Source organism: Musa acuminata, chromosome BXJ3-5 (assembly GCF_036884655.1).
Source record: "Musa acuminata AAA Group cultivar baxijiao chromosome BXJ3-5, Cavendish_Baxijiao_AAA, whole genome shotgun sequence".
Taxonomy (NCBI): Eukaryota; Viridiplantae; Streptophyta; class Magnoliopsida; order Zingiberales; family Musaceae; genus Musa; species Musa acuminata.
The window spans coordinates 24,849,262-24,869,949 of record NC_088353.1 but is presented as its reverse complement, the minus strand read 5'-3'; positions in this window follow the sequence as shown (position 1 = coordinate 24,869,949).

Sequence of the window (20,688 nt, the reverse complement as noted above, 5' to 3'; positions counted from 1 at the left end):
GTGACGCTCAAAGACAATCTGAGACAACGACTTTGTCAATGGATCTGCAATGTTATCTTCGGATAGAACTCTTTGCACTGCTACATCTCCTCGGGTTACGATCTCTCTTATAAGCTGGAACCTCCTCAGAACACTTCTGATGAGACCCGGGTCCCCTTATTTGAGTAATCACCCCATAGTTGTCGCAATATAAGGAAGTCGACTTGTCACTATCTGTATCGACTCCCAAATCTGTGATGAACTTCTTCATCCAGACTCCCTCCTTTGCTGCATCCGATGCAGCAATGTACTCCGCCTCTGTGGTCGAGTCAACAGTGGTATTTTGTTTGGAACTCTTCCATCACACTGCTCCTCCATTCAAGGTGTACACATACCCTGAATTCGACTTGCTATCATCGACATCAGACTGAAAACTTGAATCAGTGTAGCCTTCAACATTAAGGCTATTACCTCCATATACTAGCAAAAGATCCTTCTTCTCAAGTACTTAAGGATACACTTTACTGCTTTCTAGTGCTCCAAGCCTGGATCCGCCTGATACCTGCTCGTGACACTCAAAGCATGCGCTATATCAGGCCTAGTACATAGCATGGCATACATGATAGACCCTATTGCTGAGGCATAAGGTATCATATTCATGTTTGCCCTTTGGAATTTTCCATGCCAAACCTTTTGACAATGGTTTCTATGTACCTGGACTGGGACAAGCCAAGCATCCTCTTGGATCTATCTCTATAGATTCTAATCCCCAAGATATAGGATGCTTCCCCTAAGTCCTTTATGGAAAAGTGTCTAGATAACCAAGTCTTTAATGTGGATAGCATTCCTACGTCATTCCCAATGATGAGGATGTCATCCACATATAACACCAAAAAAAAATGATAGCGCTCCCACTTACCTTTCTGTATACACAAGGCTCATCTTCGTTCTTAACGAAGTCATAAGATCTGATTGCCTCATCAAATCTTATGTTCCAACTTCGGGAAGCTTGTTTTAGTCCATAAATGGATCTTAGCAACCTACACACCTTATCTGGGCAGTTCTTGGACACGAATCCCTCAGGTTGCATCATATAAACCTCCTCCTCGAGGTTCCCGTTGAGGAATGCGGTTTTCACATCCATCTGCCAGATCTCATAATCATAGTGTGCTGCAATAGCCAATAGAATTCTGATGGATTTTAGCATTGCTACGGGTGAGAAAGTTTCGTCGTAGTCAACACCTTGCCTTTGACGATACCCCTTAGCCACTAGCCTTGCTTTATAGGTCTCTACCTTTTCATCTACTCCGATCTTTTTCTTAAAGATCCACTTGCAACCGATGGGTACAATACCTTCGGGCGCATCAACTAGGTTCCAAACCTTATTGGAGTACATGGAATCCATCTCAAAATTCATGGCTTCTTGCCACTTCCCGGAGTCTATACTCATAATAGCCTCCTCGTAGGTCTGAGGATCAATATCCTCTACATCCTCTGCTCTAATATGTCCCACATATCTCTTAGGATTCTATCAGACCTGCGTAAAGTTGATACTTGTGTATTAGGTACCTGAACAGACTCGGGCTGTAGAGTGGTGCTTGAGCTTGGTTCTCCAACCTCGCTCAATTCTATCATTCTCCCACTGTCTCCGTCAAGAATGTGTTCCTTCTCAAGGAACACTGCTCTCTTAGCTACAAAGACCTTTTGGTCCTCGAGATGATAGAAATAATACCCACAAGTTTCCTTGGGGTATCCCACAAATTTGCATCGCTCTGTCCTTGATTCTAACTTATCGGGGTTGTGTCTTTTAACATGAGCAGAGCAGCCCCAAATCTTAACAACCTTAAGATCAGGCTTCTTCCCTTTCCATATCTCATATGGTGTAGACACTACCGACTTAGTTGGAACTTTGTTCAGAAGGTAAGCTGCGGTTTCTAGGGCATATCCCCAGAATGAGATGGGTAGGTCAGCGAAACTCATCATGGACCGTACCATATCTAATAATGTATGATTTCTCCTTTCAAAGACACCATTGAGCTGAGGTGTATAAGGAGGTGTCCATTGGGATAATATCCCATGGTCCTTGAGGAACTGAGTAAACTCTGTACTTAAGTATTCACCTCCTCGATCTGATCGAAGAGTTTTGATACTCTTTCCAATCTGGTTCTCCACCTCATTCTTATACTCTCTGAATTTCTCAAAGGCCTCGGACTTGTACTTCATTAAGTGCACATATCCGTACCTTGAGAAATCATCAGTAAATGTAATGAAGTAGGAGTAACCTCCAACGGCATGAGTTGACATGGGTCCACATACATCACTATCTATGAGTTCCAACAACTCATTGGCTCTCTCTCCAGTTCTACTAAATGGAGATTTAGTCAGTTTTCCACGAATGCAAGGCAAACAAGTTGCATATGACACATAGTCGAATGGATCTAGATATCCATCATTTAGCAACTTTTGAATCCTTCTTTCATGGATGTGACCTAGCCTACAATGCCACAGGTATGCACTGTTCAACTCATCTTGTTTCCTTTTGGACACATTTACATTCATGATATGTGGAGTGGTGTCTAACATAAATAAACCATTATGCAATGTTCCTTTCGTGATGATCTTATCATCTAATAATATCGAACAACCATTGTTCTAAAAAACAAATTTATATCCACTAACTGTTAAACATGAAATGGAGATAATGTTTTTGATAATAGAAGGAACAAAATAACATGCATCTAATGCAATAAAAACTCCACTAGGCAGATGTAGGGCGACCTCACCAACAGCTAATACAGCAACTTTTGCTCCATTACCCATCTTGAGGTCCATCTCGCCTTTCTCTAGTCTCCTAAGCCTTGCTAGAACCTGCAACGAATTGCATATATGATAAGCACTACCGGTATCCAATACCCATGTGTTATCATAAGAGTCTGACAAATGGAGACTGATCATGAATGTACCTGAAGCTTCATCAAGCTTTTGTTTCGCCCTTTCTGCAAGGTACTCTTTGCAGTTTCTCTTCCAGTGCCCATCTTTACCACAGTGGAAGCACTGGCCTTTGTCCTTTGTTGGGTCTTTCTTAGCAACCTTTGCTTTACCTTGTTTGCCCTTGCCCTTTCCCTTCTTAAGGAACCTTTCTGCTTTCCTTTTCTTTCTGGTCTCACTAGTGTAGAGAACTGGCTTCTCTTTCTTAATAGTACTCTCTGCCTCCCTCAACATATTGAGGAGCTTTGGGAGAGTCACCTCAAGCTTATTCATATTAAAATTCATTATGAACTGTGAAAAGGAATCTGGTAGGGACTGAAGCACAATGTCCACACACAAGTTATCCTCTAGGACCATTCCTAGACCTATGAGTTTCTCTATCCACTCAATCATCTTTAGGACATGGTTCTGAACCGGTGTCCCCTCAGTCATCCTAGCGCGAAAAAGGCTCTTGGATATCTCATATCGTTGAGTCCTTCCCTGTTCCTCAAACAATTTGCGGACATGTAGGAGAATGGATCTGGCATCCATCTTTTCATGTTGTCTCTGTAACTCTGGAGTCATAGAGCCCAACATATAGCACTGTGCAAGAGTGGAGTCATCAATGTACTTCACGTAGGGAGTTATGTTTAACTCCGTCATCAATTGATTGTCATCATCAAAAAGGGGGAGATTGTTGAATCTCGGATTTTTATGATAAAATCAATTTATGGGTTAATTGATATAATCCATATTATTGAGTTAAGTGTGCAGGATTAACTACAATAACCAGAAAACATAAAGCAAGAATACCGGAGTCAAGTTCGATGGACGTTTAAGAGTCCGAAGAATCGTCGGAGATGCTGCCGGAACCAACCGAGAAGAAATCAAGAACTTGTCAGAATTTTCGGAAGTTCGCTGAAGAGATCGTCGGAGGTTCACGACGATCACCGAGAAGGCTCGGCTACTTGTTGAAGTCGTCACAAGATCGGGAGGCTGCTGGAAGTCCGTCGGAAGACACCCGAGAGCATATCGGAAGTCCGCCGGAAGTTCGTCGGAAAGCTCGCCGGAACAAGACTCGACGATGAAAACTTGATTAGGATGTTTTTAGTTATGTAGTTCACATATAATTAGGATTATGATTAAAAGGTAATCCTATATCCTGGTTAGGGGCCAACTGGGCCCAAAATTAGACTTGGTTTGGGCTAAATTTAAAGCCCAACCAGTGAACCGAAGGGTTTGGCGGTGGCATCGCCCAGCATAAGAGAGCCAGGCGGTGGCACCGCTTGGCTGGGCGGTGGCACCGCCAGTCCACTATCAGTGTCAGACATTGACAGGCAGTGGCACTGCCACTGACAGGCGATAGCACCGCCAGCATTTGGAACCAAAGAGAATTCAAATTTTGGAGCCCAAATTTGAACCTCTTGAGGCCTATAAATATCACATCCCCCCCCACCAAATTTAATCTTCATTCAGGAGGTGTGAACCTAACTCAAAATTGATAATATTATAATTCAACAAACAATCCAGGATCCAATCACACATTTGAGGTCACTAAGAAAAACATTCAAGTCATTCAACTCTACAATCCACAATTCACAAAACCTGTGCAGTTTATAATCATACATCATATCACTAGATGATTCTTAAAATCCAAAAGCAACTTAACTAAACCATAACCACATCATAAAACCATAGTTGTGAGAATCTATACAATTACAAAACCAACATGTACCACATGTTTGTATCATTCATTACATAATTTTAACTTAACATTCCAAAAATCATAACATGAGAGGTACTTTTCAAATATCTACAAGATACATCAATCTAGATATGTCATTGATACACATAAAAGGAACTTATACAACATCAACATATTAAGTACGAAGGATTTTCCCCAAAATCTTCTAGCTTCCCATTGCCTCAACCCAAACTACATATTTTTGCGAGCGATAAGCTATCCTGAAAAATTTATATATCAACGAGGTGAGCATATAAAGCTTAGCAGGTGACTAACATATCCATAGCAAAGAGGACAGGTTTCAAATAAATAAGGTATCAAAATACAAAGCAGAGATACAAGATGAAACACTAGCATGTTTTGTTTGAATGCATAATTACAATGTCATATCGTTCGAAGCATGTTTGTTAATACAATCGAGAAAAGGTAATTAGAGCATATCATTGGCATAAGGAGCATATCGATGACATATGGTAATTTCAAGGCATAACAAAGATGTAAGGAGCATTTTGGATATCATGAATGTAGAATTACGATGTCATTTCGTTCGAAGCACGTTTTGTTCATACAATCGAGGAAAGATAATTGGAGCATATCATTGGTATAAGGAGCATATCGATGACATATGGTAATTTCAAGTCAAAACAAAGACGTAAGGAGCATTTTGGATATCATGAATGCAGAATTACGATGTCATTTCATTCGAAGCACGTTTTGTTCATACAATCGAGGAAAGATAATTGGAGCATATCATTGGCATAAGGAGCATATCGATGACATATGGTAATTTCAAGGCATAACAAAGACATAAGGAGCATTTTGGATATCATGAATGTAGAATTATGATGTCATTTCGTTCGAAGCACGTTTTGTTCATACAATCGAGGAAAGATAATTGGAGCATATCATTGGCATAAGGAGCATATCGATGACATATGGCAATTTCAAGGCATAACAAAGACGTAAGGAGCATTCTGGATATCAATGGCATATGAAATAGTTCGGAACATATCAATAGTGAATGAAATGCTTCGGAACGTATCAATGGCATATGGAAATATTTCGGAAGCATAAGAAGCATTTCAGAACATATCAAAGAACAAACACGAAATAGAAGCTCAAACGTCGTACTCTAGCATAGTGCATGTGAGGTTTAACTTAGTGGTGGCTCCACGCCGTGATGAGTTATCGACTCCATCCACGGGTAGCCCTTTCCTACTCGAGCCCTCTCACCCTGCCCAAGTGCTAGGTCGGCTCTGAATTTCATATCAAACAGATAGAAAGTGATGTTGGATTCCAAACATAATATTGTCCATCCGTTTCTGAATGACCACCAAACATAATCTAGAGCATCGCAAGCTCTAAGCACATACCCTTTACCATTTCTGGCAAAGGTCCAAATAATACCACAAACACCATAGTATAAAAGGGTATTGTGAATAATGAATTGGGACATATCGGAAGCACATGCGGAACAACGAAATGTACATATGTCTTTCGAGTCAATACGATACAAACATAATCTTTCTTAAATGTATTCAGATTTGAAAGAAAACAAAAGCAAGAGCATAAAAGGATTTCAAGAAATCACATATAGATCAATTGAAATACGAAAGTTAGGTGAATTCAATGTCCAAAAAAATGAAACTGGAAGAGGCACATATCGAAAGCAAATGCGGAACAATGGGATGCATGTGCCGAATCATTACGATGTAAACATGATCTTTAGATGATAGCTGCAGATGTACAAATAAATAAAGGATAAAAGTATATAGAAATTTAAGGTAATTATGTAAATCTTAACTAAAGTAAGAGTGTTTGCCGAAATCGATTTCCAAATAGAAGAAACAAGGAAAGCCGAAATCGACCAAAGCTCGATTCTGGCAGAATTTGATAGGAACATTGTATAAACTATTTGGATAACCAATTATGCTCCAATTTATACAAAATAGGTGTCATTAGAAATTTTTGTCAATCTAGTTTTAGTCAAATCAAGTTTTACAAGAATTGGAATGTACAATAGAGAGTTACAGATAACATCATAGTGAGAGGTCTGAAAATATTAGCTCTATTTTACTGAATCTATAAGGTCGATGAAAGCAGATGTTTCAGTTAGCAATTGTACACCAAAAATTTCAAATCAGAAATACTCAGAAAGAATTTTGAGTCTAGATTCGAATAAATTATACTTTGTATGAATCTGAGTTCACAGCACAAAGTTATAAGTACTTAAGCAACTAGAGGTCAGAAATTTTAGTCCCTGTTTTGCAGAATCTGTAGCGTTAATTTAAACAGAAGTCTTAGTAGAAATTTATACTCCAAATCATTCGATCTTAGTATCAAAATAAATATTTTTTTGTCTACTTTCAAATGGAATAGGTCTTGTCTAAATTAGAGTTTATTACAAAATGTTATGACCGAAACATTGCATAGAGGTCAGATTACCAAAAAATTACAGATTCGTAGCTTTATATCAAAACGAAAGATGGTCTGGTTCTCAGTTGAAATATTTCAAATTTTGCAGAATAAAAATAGAAACAGAGATTAAGGTTACTGTGGGATGGGGTTAGAACACTTGCCTTCAAATTATTTGAATCCCAAATGTGGGAAAATTGATGAAAAACCTCAAGCTCTTCTTCTTATTCTTCTTCTTCTTCTTCGTCTTCTTCTTCTTCTTCTTCTTCTTCTTCTTCTTCTTCTTCTTTTCTGAAACTCACATTGGCTGCAATTCTTCAGGTTTATTTTCTTTACCTTTCATCTAATTATTTAGGTTTTGGCTAATGCAAAAGTTGCAAGGTGTCATACATGCATGAAAGGGGCTAGGTGTCATCTTTAGAGCAAAGATAAGTGACACCAACCTTAGGTTAGCTAGTGACACATGTCTACTATATATATTTTTTTTGAACTTAAATCTGAATCTTTGTTATCAAACAATCCCTAATAGCCGTATTTACATATAGCATATAATCCAGTGGTTTAGGTTGAATGCCCATGTGATAAGCAAAATATTACGAATCAAATCATAGATGAGACACATGGTCAAACAAATATTTGCATTCTTTCAGAAACATGAATAGTACCTTCAACCACTAATTCAGAAACTTTAGAATCATATTCCGTGATAACATACACTCTAACATGGACTGATGATTTATGAGACAGTAATTCTTTCTTCTTATTCAAACGACAGTCTTTTATTTAATGATCCAACTTTCCACAAGCAAAATAGGCTCTAGTCACCCTACGAATACAAACTTATTTCATAATTTAACTCGTATCTTACACATGATTGAATTTTTTTGTGGTGACTTCCCTTTTCAAATCGATGATGTGTTGACCCTCCTGTTATCACATTCTAATTCATTTCTAATATTTTTTATTTTTTTTGGTAAACTTATCCTTGCTATTCCTGTTCTTGATCTCAAGAAATTCTTTTGATCATTAGAACAATTTCGTACATCAAATATCTTCTCCAATCGCATCATCTATTTTTCTACTACCAATGTATTAGGTTCACCACACTTCTATTGCGCCACTCTGATTTAATATCCCCGATCAACCCTTTTATCGCACTTAATTAATCAAAAGCAAATGAAGTAGGAGGACTAAATGTCCTCGTCATCCTAGATTCCTAAAATGTATCAAAGAAAATTTTAACCAATCACTATAGTTCACTAGACATTAATATATTTTGCACGTCAATATATCAAATATTTCAGTGTTCCTCAAACCATGCTCTAATACCACTCTATCACGTCCCCCCGCCCCTCGAATTTAATTTTCATTCAGGAGGTGTGAACCTAACTCAAAATTGATAATATTATAATTCAACAAATAATCCAGGATCCAATCACACATTTGAGGTCACTAAGAAAAACATTCAAGTCATTCACCTCTACAATCCACAATTCACAAAACCTGTGCAGTTTATAATCATACATCATGTCACTAGATGATTCGTAAAATCCAAAGGCAACTTAACTAAACCATAACCACATCATAAATCCATAGTTGTGAGAATCTATACAATTACAAAGCCAACATGTACAACATGTTTGTATCATTCATTACATAATTTTAACTTAACATTCCAAAAATCATAACATAAGAGGTACTTTTCAAATATCTACAAGATACATCAATCTAGATATGTCATTGATACACACAAAAGGAACTTATACAACATCAAAATATTAAGTACGAAAGATTTGCCCCAAAATCTTCTAGCTTCCCATTGCCTCAACCCAAACTACATATTTTTACGAGCGATAAGCTATCCTGAAAAATTTATATATCAACGGGGTGAGCATATAAATCACAGCAAGTGACTAACATATCCATAGCAAAGAGGATAGGTTTCAAACAAATAAGGTATCAAAATACAAAGTAGAGATACAAGATGAAACAGTAGCATGTTTTGTTTGAATGCATAATTACAATGTCATATCGTTCGAAGCACGTTTTGTTAATACAATCGATAAAAGGTAATTGGAGCATATCATTGGCATAAGGAGCATATCGATGATATATGGTAATTTCAAGGCATAACAAAGACGTAAGGAGCATTTTGGATATCATGAATGCAGAATTACGATGTCATTTCGTTCGAAGCACGTTTTGTTCATACAATTGAGGAAAGATAATTGGAGCATATCATTGGCATAAGGAGCATATCGATGACATATGGTAATTTCAAGGCATAACAAAGACGTAAGGAGCATTTTGAATATCATGAATGCAGAATTACGATGTCATTTCGTTCGAAGCACGTTTTGTTCATACAATCGAGGAAAGATAATTGGAGCATATCATTGGCATAAGGAGCATATCGATGACATATGGTAATTTCAAGGCATAACAAAGACGTAAGGAGCATTTTGGATATCATGAATGCAGAATTATGATGTCATTTCGTTCGAAGCACGTTTTGTTCATACAATCGAGGAAAGATAATTGGAGTATATCGTTGGCATAAGGAGCATATCGATGACATATGGCAATTTCAAGGCATAACAAAGACGTAAGGAGCATTTTGGATATCAATGGCATATGAAATAGTTCGGAACATATTAATAGTGAATGAAATGCTTTAGAACGTATCAATGGCATATGGAAATATTTCGGAAGTATAAGAAGCATTTCAGAACATATCAAAGAACAAATACGAAATAGAAGCTCAAACGTCGTACTCTAGTATAGTGCATGTGAGGTTTAACTCAGTGGTGGCTCCACGCCGTGATGAGTTCTCGACTCCATCCACGGGTAGCCCTTTCCTACTCGAGCCCTCTCACCCTGCCCAAGTGCTAGGTCGGCTCTAAATTTCATATCAAACAGATAGAAGGTGAAGTCGGATTCCAAACATAATATGGTACATCCGTTTCTGAATGACCACCAAAAATAATCTAGAGCATCGCGGGCTCTAAGCACATACCCTTTACCATTTTTGGCAAAGGTCCAAATAATCCCACAAACACCATAGTACAAAAGGGTATTGTGAATAATCAATTGGGACATATCGGAAGTACATGCGGAACAACGAAATGTACATATGCCTTTCGAGTCAATACGATACAAACATAATCTTTCATAAATATATTCAGATTTGAAAGAAAACAAAAGCAAGAGCATATAAGGATTTCAAGAAATCACATATAGCTCAATTGAAATATGAAAGTTAGGTGAATTCAATGTCCAAAGAAATGAAACTGGAAGAGGCACATATCGAAAGCAAATGCGGAACAATGGGATGCATGTGCCGAATCATTACGATACAAACATGATCTTTGGATGATAGCTGCAGATGTACAAATAATTAGCTGCAGATAAACAAATAAATAAAGGACAAAAGTATACAGAAATTTAAGGTAATAATGTAAATCTTAACTGAAGTAAGAGTGTTTGCCGAAATCGATTTCCAAAGAGAAGAAACAAGGAAAGCTGAAATCGACCAAAGCTCGATTCTGGCAGAATTTGATAGGAACATTGTATGAACTATTTGGATAACCAATTATGTTCCAATTTATACAAAATAGGTGTCATTAGAAAGTTTTGTCAATCTAGTTTTAGACAAATCAAGTTTTACAAGAATTGGAATGTACAACAGAGAGTTACAGATAACATCATAGTGAGAGGTCTAAAAATATTAGCTCTGTTTTACTGAATCCATAAGGTCGATGAAAGCAGATGTTTCAGTTAGCAATTGTACTCCAAAAATTTCAAATCAGAAATACACAGAAAGAATATTTATGGGCCTTAAGTTAATTCAAACTTGGAGCCTAAAAAGGTCTCATCCCGGTTTTCCCAAGTCTTGGTGGTACCATCGCCTAAAGTACTAACACTAGGCGGTACCACTACCTACAGCATTGACACTAGGCGGTACCACTATCCAGACTGGCGGTACCACTGCCCAACAATCTCGGAGACTAAGTCTGGGTAGTACCACCACGCAGACCGACGGTACCACCGCCTGACATAATCTCAGAGACTGTGCCATGATGGTGCCACCTGTTTGGTCATTGTTTGAGCCTTTCACTTAGCCCAACACAATCCATAAATAAGCCCAACTGGAATCTAATTGGGTTGGCCCAATTCTAATCCCAATTATGTGCTAACTATGAATTCTAAGGCATACACTAAGCAAATCCAGTCCAGTTAGTCTTAGTTTCTTCCGGCGATCTTCCGGTGAACTTCCGACAATCTCTCGACAATGTTCTAGCGGACTCCCGTCAAGCTCCTGGACTTCAAGATAATCTTCTTGGTGAGTTCCGATGAGCTTCTTTGACAAGCTCCTAGACTTATCGGTCAATTCCGACAGAACTTCCAACAAGCTCTTGAACTCCCAACGAAATCTCGTTCTTGACTCCAAGACTTCATTTTGCTTTATGCCTTGATCACTATCGTAGTTAATCCTACACAAATAAAACCTAATTCGATCTAGACAATTATTACAAATCATGAATCATGTTATCCGGCATGTCATTGGTTCATCGACGCTTCGTCCGATTCTTTGGCGCATCATCCTCTCTTGCAGCCTATTGCCCAATCGGCCAATTGACCACCACAACTCCAACTTTCTTAGTGCAATTTACACTCTTCTTGGCCCGATGCCCAAACTCATGGCCCCAATCCTTTTACCGTTATATCGATTGGTCCTTTGGCTTGACGACCAATCTTCTAACATGTTCTCCTCTGGCCTAACATGATTCTTCTTGCTTTAATTATCTCTCCTTGATCGAAGCTTCCAACTATTAGGATCAAGAGCGACACTAAGAGGGGGGGGTGAATTAGTGTAGCGAAACAATTATCCATTTCAAAAGTCTTCATTTCAATTAAACCTGATTCCGATGAAAATCATTTCGTAACGATTTTAACTTGAAAGCATATTGGAGTGAAGAGAAAGCTGTAAGAAGGTAAAGTATCTTACAAGAAAGGTAAATTACTCAAGATGAAATACAATCTAGAATTTAGAGTGATTTGATCGTTGTGACCTACATCCACTTTCGAATTCCTCCTCCGTCGAGGTCACCGGCGTCCACTAATGGCTTTCCTTCAATAGACGAAGACCAACCACCTTTTATAGCTCTTTCTCCTTTTACCGGGTTTAGGAGATAACCCTTACAAGTATCACTCCTCTTTCTTGAATGGTTATAAAACTAAGAGAGGAAGGAGGAGGACACTTCTCACTTTTACAATACTTTTAACACCCCAAACATTTAGAATTTTTCACACTATCAATTGTACTTTATTACCCTTTCATGCAGAAAAGGGCGAGGTATTTATATGCACCAATGGCTTCTGAATTGGAGCCAAAAAGTGTCACTTCCCCGGATTTCGGGGTATTGGCGGTACTACGCATAATCTGGCCGGTACGATAGCCTCTCAGAGCTCGGAGACCAAGCTCTGGCAGTACCATCGCCTAACAACATTAACTGTCGACGGTACCACTACCCAGTCTAGGCAGTACCACTGCCCAAAGCACTTGGGAGATCGAGTCCCAAGTGGTGCCACCGCCGGACGTGACTTCAGGTGCTGAGTGGGCTGTTCATCTAGCCCAATTCTGCCCTATTAAGGGCCCAGTTGGCCCCTATCTAAGTTAGTGGGATTACCTCCCAATCCTAACTCAACTAATGTACTAACTACGATTAAGGCAAGCGATTAGTCTGGTAAGTCGATTTCTCTCGGTAATCCTCCGATGAACTACTCGGTGAGTCTTCTAGCACACTTCCGGTGAACTCCCGATAAACTCTCGACAATCTTCCAATGAGCTTTCGGAACTCTCGACGATCTTCAGACGAGCTCTCGTCGAGCTCCCGGTACATCGTCTGAATCTTCGATTCTAGTTCATCATCTGCTTTATGCCTTACTGCTATTGTAGATAATCCTACACACTTATCTCAACATATAGATTAGGTCAAACAATTTACCAATTGATCTCATCTATCTCAACACATAGATTAGGTCAAACAATTATGGTGATGCACAACCAATTAGTGAAGGAGTTAACCTTAACTCCCCGATCTATATGTCATACAAACTTGAATTCACAACCTTGAATTCAAGCTTTGATTTAGAAATCACATGCTTTGTGCATCACCATAATTTCAAGTCATCAAGATATTAAATGCACAATCACTTCATACATGATAGCCTTTCATCACTCTTTGCATGAAATATCATCATTATTGTATTGTAGCATTCAAAAGTTCACAATATTAAAAATCCGATAATGCATCATTTGTATGATAAAGAGATCACAACATCATAGAAATTTTTAGCATTGAAGAGATCACAACATCATAGAAATTTTCAGCACAGAGTTTCAACATCAAATTTGCATGATATATCATCATTATTGCATTGTAGCATTCAAAAGTTCACAATATTAAGAATCTAATAATGCATCATTTGTATGATAAAGAGATTACAACATCATAGAAATTGTTAGCATTGAAGAGATCACAACATCATAGAAATTTTCAGCACAGAGTTTCAACATCAAAAGTAAGCAACATTTTAAGATTACAACATTAAAGTAAACAACATAAAATTACAACATCAAAGTAAACAATATAAGATTGCAACATCAAAGTAAGCACAATAAAAGAGAGGGATTTCATCCATGTCTCCCCCTTTGTCATCAGCAAAAAGACATACACAGCTTACTCAGGTGGTAGCAAGTCCAAAATGTCTAAACAAGGTATTAAGCTATTGATGAATATGCTATAACTCAGTTAAAATTTGATCTTGACGTTATTCAAATTTATCTTGATGTTGTTCAAATCGATCCATTTAAGTCCCTATGTCATCGATAGATGAGGGGGGGACTTGCTATATCGGAGATGTTGCCTCAAAGAAACCATTAGGAGGAGATTGATTACCCCTAAATATTGGTGTTTCAGGTTCTGGTTCAAGTGGAAGGGGATCAGTCCTTTTAGGTAATCTAGTTCATATCCCATTTCTGAATATACACCTTAATCTTCGAAGTAGGTTTCTATTTATGACATTAAATCTATCTAGTTTCATAACTTCTTCGTCAGGTGGGATAACTATGTCATGAGCATGGATTAGTCTTGTGATTAGGACACCATATGGAAGCATCATATCCTTTTTCGATAGTCAAGCATATTTTGTTGAATTAGGTAGCCAAAACAATTTTCATGTTCTTTTATAATCCAATATATCGTTCCTACTTCCATTTGGTTAACTTCATCATGATGATATTATTTTGGAATTATAATGCTTAACAAGATGTGATAAATAGTTTGGTGTTAAAAGGTAATAAATGTTCATAGCTTTTTGGAAGAATAGACAAATTAGGATTACCAAAGATAGTTCCTAAGGCTTTAGAATAAGTGGTCCCAACTAATGCTTCATCCCATTGGCCTAAAATAACAACCTCTTTCTTTCTTTGTAATTCCTATGAGACTACAAATTACGCTATCCGTAATGAGTATATGATGTCCTAAGAGATATGTGAAGACCCTATCGTTTTCATCCACATGCAGATTATTATAGAACAATCTAATAAGTCTAGGATAGATAGGTTCACATATTTGAAGGATTGGTAGGATATCTAGGTTAGCAAACTATTGAATATGTTCCAAATTACTTAATTCCTTTAAATCAACATATTTACCCTTATGAATATTTCTAGATTTTATAATTAAAAATTTAAGGGCATGTTGATGAGAATCGAAAAGTAGGGAGTCATAGTTTTCATCGAATCTCCTCTTCCCTTTGTCACTTAAGGATCTTCTAGAAGTCATGGAGACTATAATTATGAAGACAAATAAGAGGCAAAAAATAAGTAATGCAAAGGGGGTATCAATTTAGGGATTACCTTAGTAGTTTTTCCTTCTTGTGATCACCAAAAGGTTGCTTGAGATTGATCCTTGATTTAGTAGAAAATGAGGATTTTTTTTGAGTTGCTAGAGGGAGAGCAAGAGGATCAAGAGTTCTAGGGCTCTTTGGAGAAGTGTAGAATGGGTTGGGGTCGGTTCTACCACCGGCTCTAGCATATTCTTTATATAGGGCAAGTTGCGAGTGGTGGCACCACTAGCTGGGCGGTGCTACCACCTACAACTCGTTACCAGTTGGGCAGAGCTATCGCCAGCTGGGCGGTGCCATCGCTTACAGGTAGTGAGCACTACTTGCATTGAGGTGTAGTGTTGACATTATGTGGTTCTTTCTTATAGGATTATGAGGTGCACATACACATTTATACAAACATCATAAAATATATTCTTGTAAGAGGAGAAAATTTGCAGCATTAAATTATGATTCATATAAAATTTGTACTATAAGTTCATGCATTATACAAAATTCGTACACAAACATCGTATAAGATTCGATCACATATCACTAGTTCATGATTCAAGTGAATGATCTTAAAAAATAGAATTTGATAAGAAAATTCGGAGAAAAATTTAAAGAGGAACTAATGTATCCGAGAAATTTAGCATACCTAATTCTCTTCTTATAAAATCAAATTGTTCATCAATCAAAGATTTTATAAAAATATCAACCAATTGATGTTTCATGTTAATAAATTCTAAGATTACATCATGATTATTAACATGATCTCTCATATAAAGTAATACCTAATGTCAATATGTTTAGTTCTAGAGTGTTGAATAGGATTTTTCGTTAAATATATTGTACTTATGTTATCACACTTTATAGGTATATACTTTAGGTGAATTTCATAATCCTCTAAGGTGTTTTTCATCCATATAACTTGTGCACAGCATGCACCTACTGCAATATACTCAGCTTCGGTTATGGATAATGCAACCGAGTTTTATTTCTTGAAAAACCAAGAGTCAAGTGAGTGTCCTAAAAATTGACATGTTCTGGATGTGCTTTTTCCGTCCATTTGGAAGCCAGCAAAATCAGCATTGGCATAACCAAGCAATTCAAAATTTTTAGATTTTGGATAGCATAATCCTAGTTTAGGAGTTCCCTTTAGGTATCTAAAAATATTTTTAACAGCTTTTAAATGAGATTGCTTGGGGTTAGATTGAAACATAGCATAAAGTCCAACGCTAAACATGATGTCTGGTCTAGTTGTGGTGAGGTATAGTAAACTACCTATCAAACCCCTATAAGCTTTTTTATCAAAGCTTCTCCACCTTCATCAATGTCTAATTTAGTAGAGGTACTCATAAGAGTATTGATAACTTTCAAACTATCTATATTAAATTGTTTTAGCAAGTATAATGCATATTTTATTTGACTAATGAAAATATCATCATTAAGTTGTTTGATTTGCAAGCCTTAAAAGAAGGTTAGTTCCCTCATCAAACTCATTTCAAATTCTAAACTCATACTCTTTGCAAATGATTCATATAAAGATTTATTAGTAGACCCAAAAATAATATCATCAACATAAATTTGAATAATAAGAAAATTATTTTCAAAATTTTTAATAAATAATATGATATCAACCTTATCTTTAGAAAAATTATTTTGAATAAGAAAAGAGCTAAGTCTCTCATACCAAGCCCTTTGGGCTTGTTTCAATCTATAGAGAGCTTTAGTCAATTTAAACACATGATTAGGGAAATTATCATTCTCAACTCCGGAAGGTTGTTCAACATAAAATTCTTCAAAAATAAAGCTATTAAGAAAAATAATTTTAACATTCATTTGAAATAACTTAAAATTATTACTACTAGCATAGGCAAGAAGCATCTTTATGGCTTCTAATCATCTCACAGGAGCGAAGGATTCTTCATAATCGATATTTCCTTTTTGGTTGAAACCCTTGGCCACTAAAATAGCCTTGTTTCTAACCACGATACCAAATTCATCTTGCTTGTTTCTAAAGAGCCATTTAGTACAGATAACTAAATAGTCATTTGGCCTCGGAACAAGCTTCCATACCTCATTTCTCTCAAATTGGTTCAACTCTTCTTACATTGTGATAGCCCATGAATCATCTTTCAAGGTCTCGTCAATGCATTTAGGATCAATTTGGGAGAGAAAAGTGACGTTGGCACAAAAATTCTTAAGAGAAGAACGAGTTTAAACCCCTTTTGATGTGTCTCCTATGATTAGCTCCTTAGGATGAGCATCTACAACTTCTATTCCTTGGGTAAGGATGTTTCAGAAGAAGATGCATCCAAGTTGCTAGATGGAGAAGGGATTTCATTTAAATTCAAAGCATCAAAATTAAGATCATCATCAAAATCATTTTTCTTAACTCCGGAAACTTCTTTAAAAACAACATGAATAGATTCTTCGATAACCAAAGTTCTTTTGTTAAAGATGCTAGTCATAGGTGCCCAGTAAGTCAATCACATGAGTGATGGCATGCGTGACTTGACATGCAGTAGTTTTGCTTATTATATTTTGGCGTTTATCACTTTATATTAACTATTGCATATATGTGTTGAATCTCGGATTTTGATGATGAAGTCAATTTTCATTTGTTGTCTAATCTATGTGTTGAGATAAGTGTGCAGGATTAACTACGATGAAAGTAAGACATGCAGTAGGAGTTGCGCCGGAGTCATGACAATGACCACATTGGGAGTTCGAGAGCTCGACGGAAGTTCGGACAGTCGTCGGAGGTTCTACGGGAACAAATCCGAGAAGTCCAGAAGCTTGCCAAAGGAGCTCGTCGGAACTTGCCAAGTGGATCGTCGCAGTCCAGGAGTTTTCCGGAAGTCCGCAGGAGTATCACCGAGGGTTCATCGGATGATCGACGGAAGTTCGCCGGAAATTCGCCGGAAGAAGCGAGTGATGCACCAAAGCAAGCTGCAGAATATGTCTTAGGAAATAATCGTAGTTAGCACTTTTATTAAGAAATGGGAGGTGATCCCATTAGCTTAATCCTGGGGCAATTGGGCCCTTGAAGAACTCAGATTGGGTCGAATGGTTCAACCCATTCGGACCCAGGTTGCTGTGAGAGGTGCAACCGCTTAGGTAGGGAGGTAGCACCGCCCAGGCTGTGTCTCCCAGCGAGACTGGGAGGTGCAACCGCCCCAGCCGAGAGGTGCAACTGCCTAGGGCTCAGTCTTCGAGCGAGACTGGGCGATGCAACCTCTCTAGTTAGGCGATGCAACCTCTCTAGTCAGGAGGTGCAACCTCTTGAGCTCGGTCTTCGAGCTCTGGCAGAGAGGTGCAACCGCCTCTGACAGAGGTGGCACCGCCCAGAGGCTTAGTCTTCGAGCTCTGCCAGGCGGTGCAACCTCTCCAGTCAAGAGGTGCAACCGCCTGATCCCGGAATTACGGGATTTGATCATTTTGAGCTCCAAATTTGAACTGGGTTCGGGCCTATAAATACCCCACCCATTCAGCACTGAAAAGATACAGATCCACACCGAATTCCTGATCTTTCCTGTGATTCTAAGAGCTCAAATTTGTGTAAAGTCCAAAAGTTCTCCTCTTTCTATTCTTCAAGTCTTGAGTTGTAAAGAGAGGAGAGAAAGGATCTGTAAGGGTTGTCTCCTGAGCCTGTCAAAAGGAGAGAAACTATAAAAGGGCAGTTGGCCATCGCCTATTGAAGGAAGGCCTCTAGTTGACGTCGGCAACCTCATCAGTGGAGAAAGCCAAAAGTGGAGTAGGTCAAGGCTGACCGAACCACTCTAAATCTCTGGTTTGCGTTTATTTTGAGCACTTTATCATTACTGCAAACCTCCTACATAGCTACTGCCCTCTGCGCTTTTACGAACGATTCTCTAAGTTCAGATCTTTCCGAATCTGCATTAAGACGTAAATCGGTGTTTTCGTACGATCTTTACATTGCAGTTTACGATAACGTATTGATTCCATTTATAACTGCAAACTGCTTTCTGCGCATTCATAAAACGCTTTTCAAAGTTCAGTATCTGCGTTTGGACGTAAAACTACGTTTAGACGCAAAACTACGTTTAGACGTAAAACTACGTTTAGACGTAAAACTGCGTTCAGACGCAAAACTGCGTTTAGACGTAAAACTGCGTTTAGACGTAAAACTACGTTTAGACGTAAAACTGAGTTTAGACGTAAAACTGCGTTCAGACGTAAAACTACGTTCAGACGTAAAACTGCGTTTAGACGTAAAACTGCGTTTAGACGTAAAACTGAGTTTAGACGTAAACTGAACTTGGACGCAATCTACGCTTAGTCGCAAACTGCGATTAAATACAAACTGTGAATCGGCTTTTGCATCATAATAGATTTTATCGAACGAACGCACCTTTCAGTTTTAAATTGCTGTAAGATTTCCGCTGCACTAATTCACCCCCCCCCTCTTAGTGCTCTCGATCCTAACAATTGGTATCAGAGCAAGGTTAACTCTCTAACGGATTAAAACCCAAAGAGAAATGGCATACGCCGGAAACCAAGAGGGGCATTCTATTACGCGTCCACCCATGTTCAGTGGGACGGACTACACCTACTGGAAGACCCGAATGAGGATCTTTCTTATTTCTATGGATTTTGAACTGTGGAATCTTGTCGAAAACGGATTTTCGAAGTCTTCTCTTCCAATGATCGATTGGAATGATTTGGAGAAGAAGGCTTTCGCTCTTAATGCAAAGGCTATGAATGCCTTATTTTGTGCACTTGATAAAAACGAGTTTAACCGTGTTTCAACTTGTGAAACTGCATTTGATATTTGGCACACACTCGAAGTGACCCATGAGGGCACAAGTAGAGTAAAAGAGTCAAAAATCAATTTGCTGCTACATTCTTTCGAACTTTTTCGGATGAAACCGAGTGAAACCATTGGCGACATGTTTACCCGTTTCACGGATGTCGTCAACGGTCTAAAAGGACTCGGAAAGAGCTTTTCGGATTTTGAGCTTGTTAATAAGATACTAAGATCCCTTCCTAAGAGTTGGGATCCTAAAATCACTGCTATTCAAGAGGCAAAAGATTTGCGAAATTTCCCTCTTGAAGAACTAATCGGGTCATTAATGACCTACGAAATGACTTGTAAAGCTCATGAAGAGCAAGAAGACATCCTTCCAAAGAACAGGAAGGATATGGCACTCAAAACTTCTGAATGCCACTTGAGAGAAAACTCAAGTGATGAGGACTGTGATGATGACTTGGCACTTCTAACAAGAAAGTTTAAAAAGTTCTTTAAAAGAAACAAATTTAAGAATGATGCAAAATATAAACTTGAACCCAAGAAGGACTAAGTAATCTGCTATGAATGCAAAAAGCCGGGACACTACAAGAGTGATTGTCCCCAAGTCAAAAGGAGAACGTCAAAGAAAAAGGCGCTTCAAGCAACATGGGATGACTCAAGCGCATCCGAAGAAGAGGAGTCCAACACCGAGCAAGTTGCTCATTACGCCTTAATGGCCATCGAAGATGAGGTAACAAATTCAATAGATGCAAATTTATCATTCGATGAATTATTAAATGCTTTTCATGAATTGTTTGATGAGTGTAAGACTATCAGTAGTAAATACAAATTGCTAAAAAAGGAGCATGATAGTCTTATTTGTCATTTCGATAAGTTAAATGCTGAACATCATGATAGTTTAAGCCCATGCATAAAA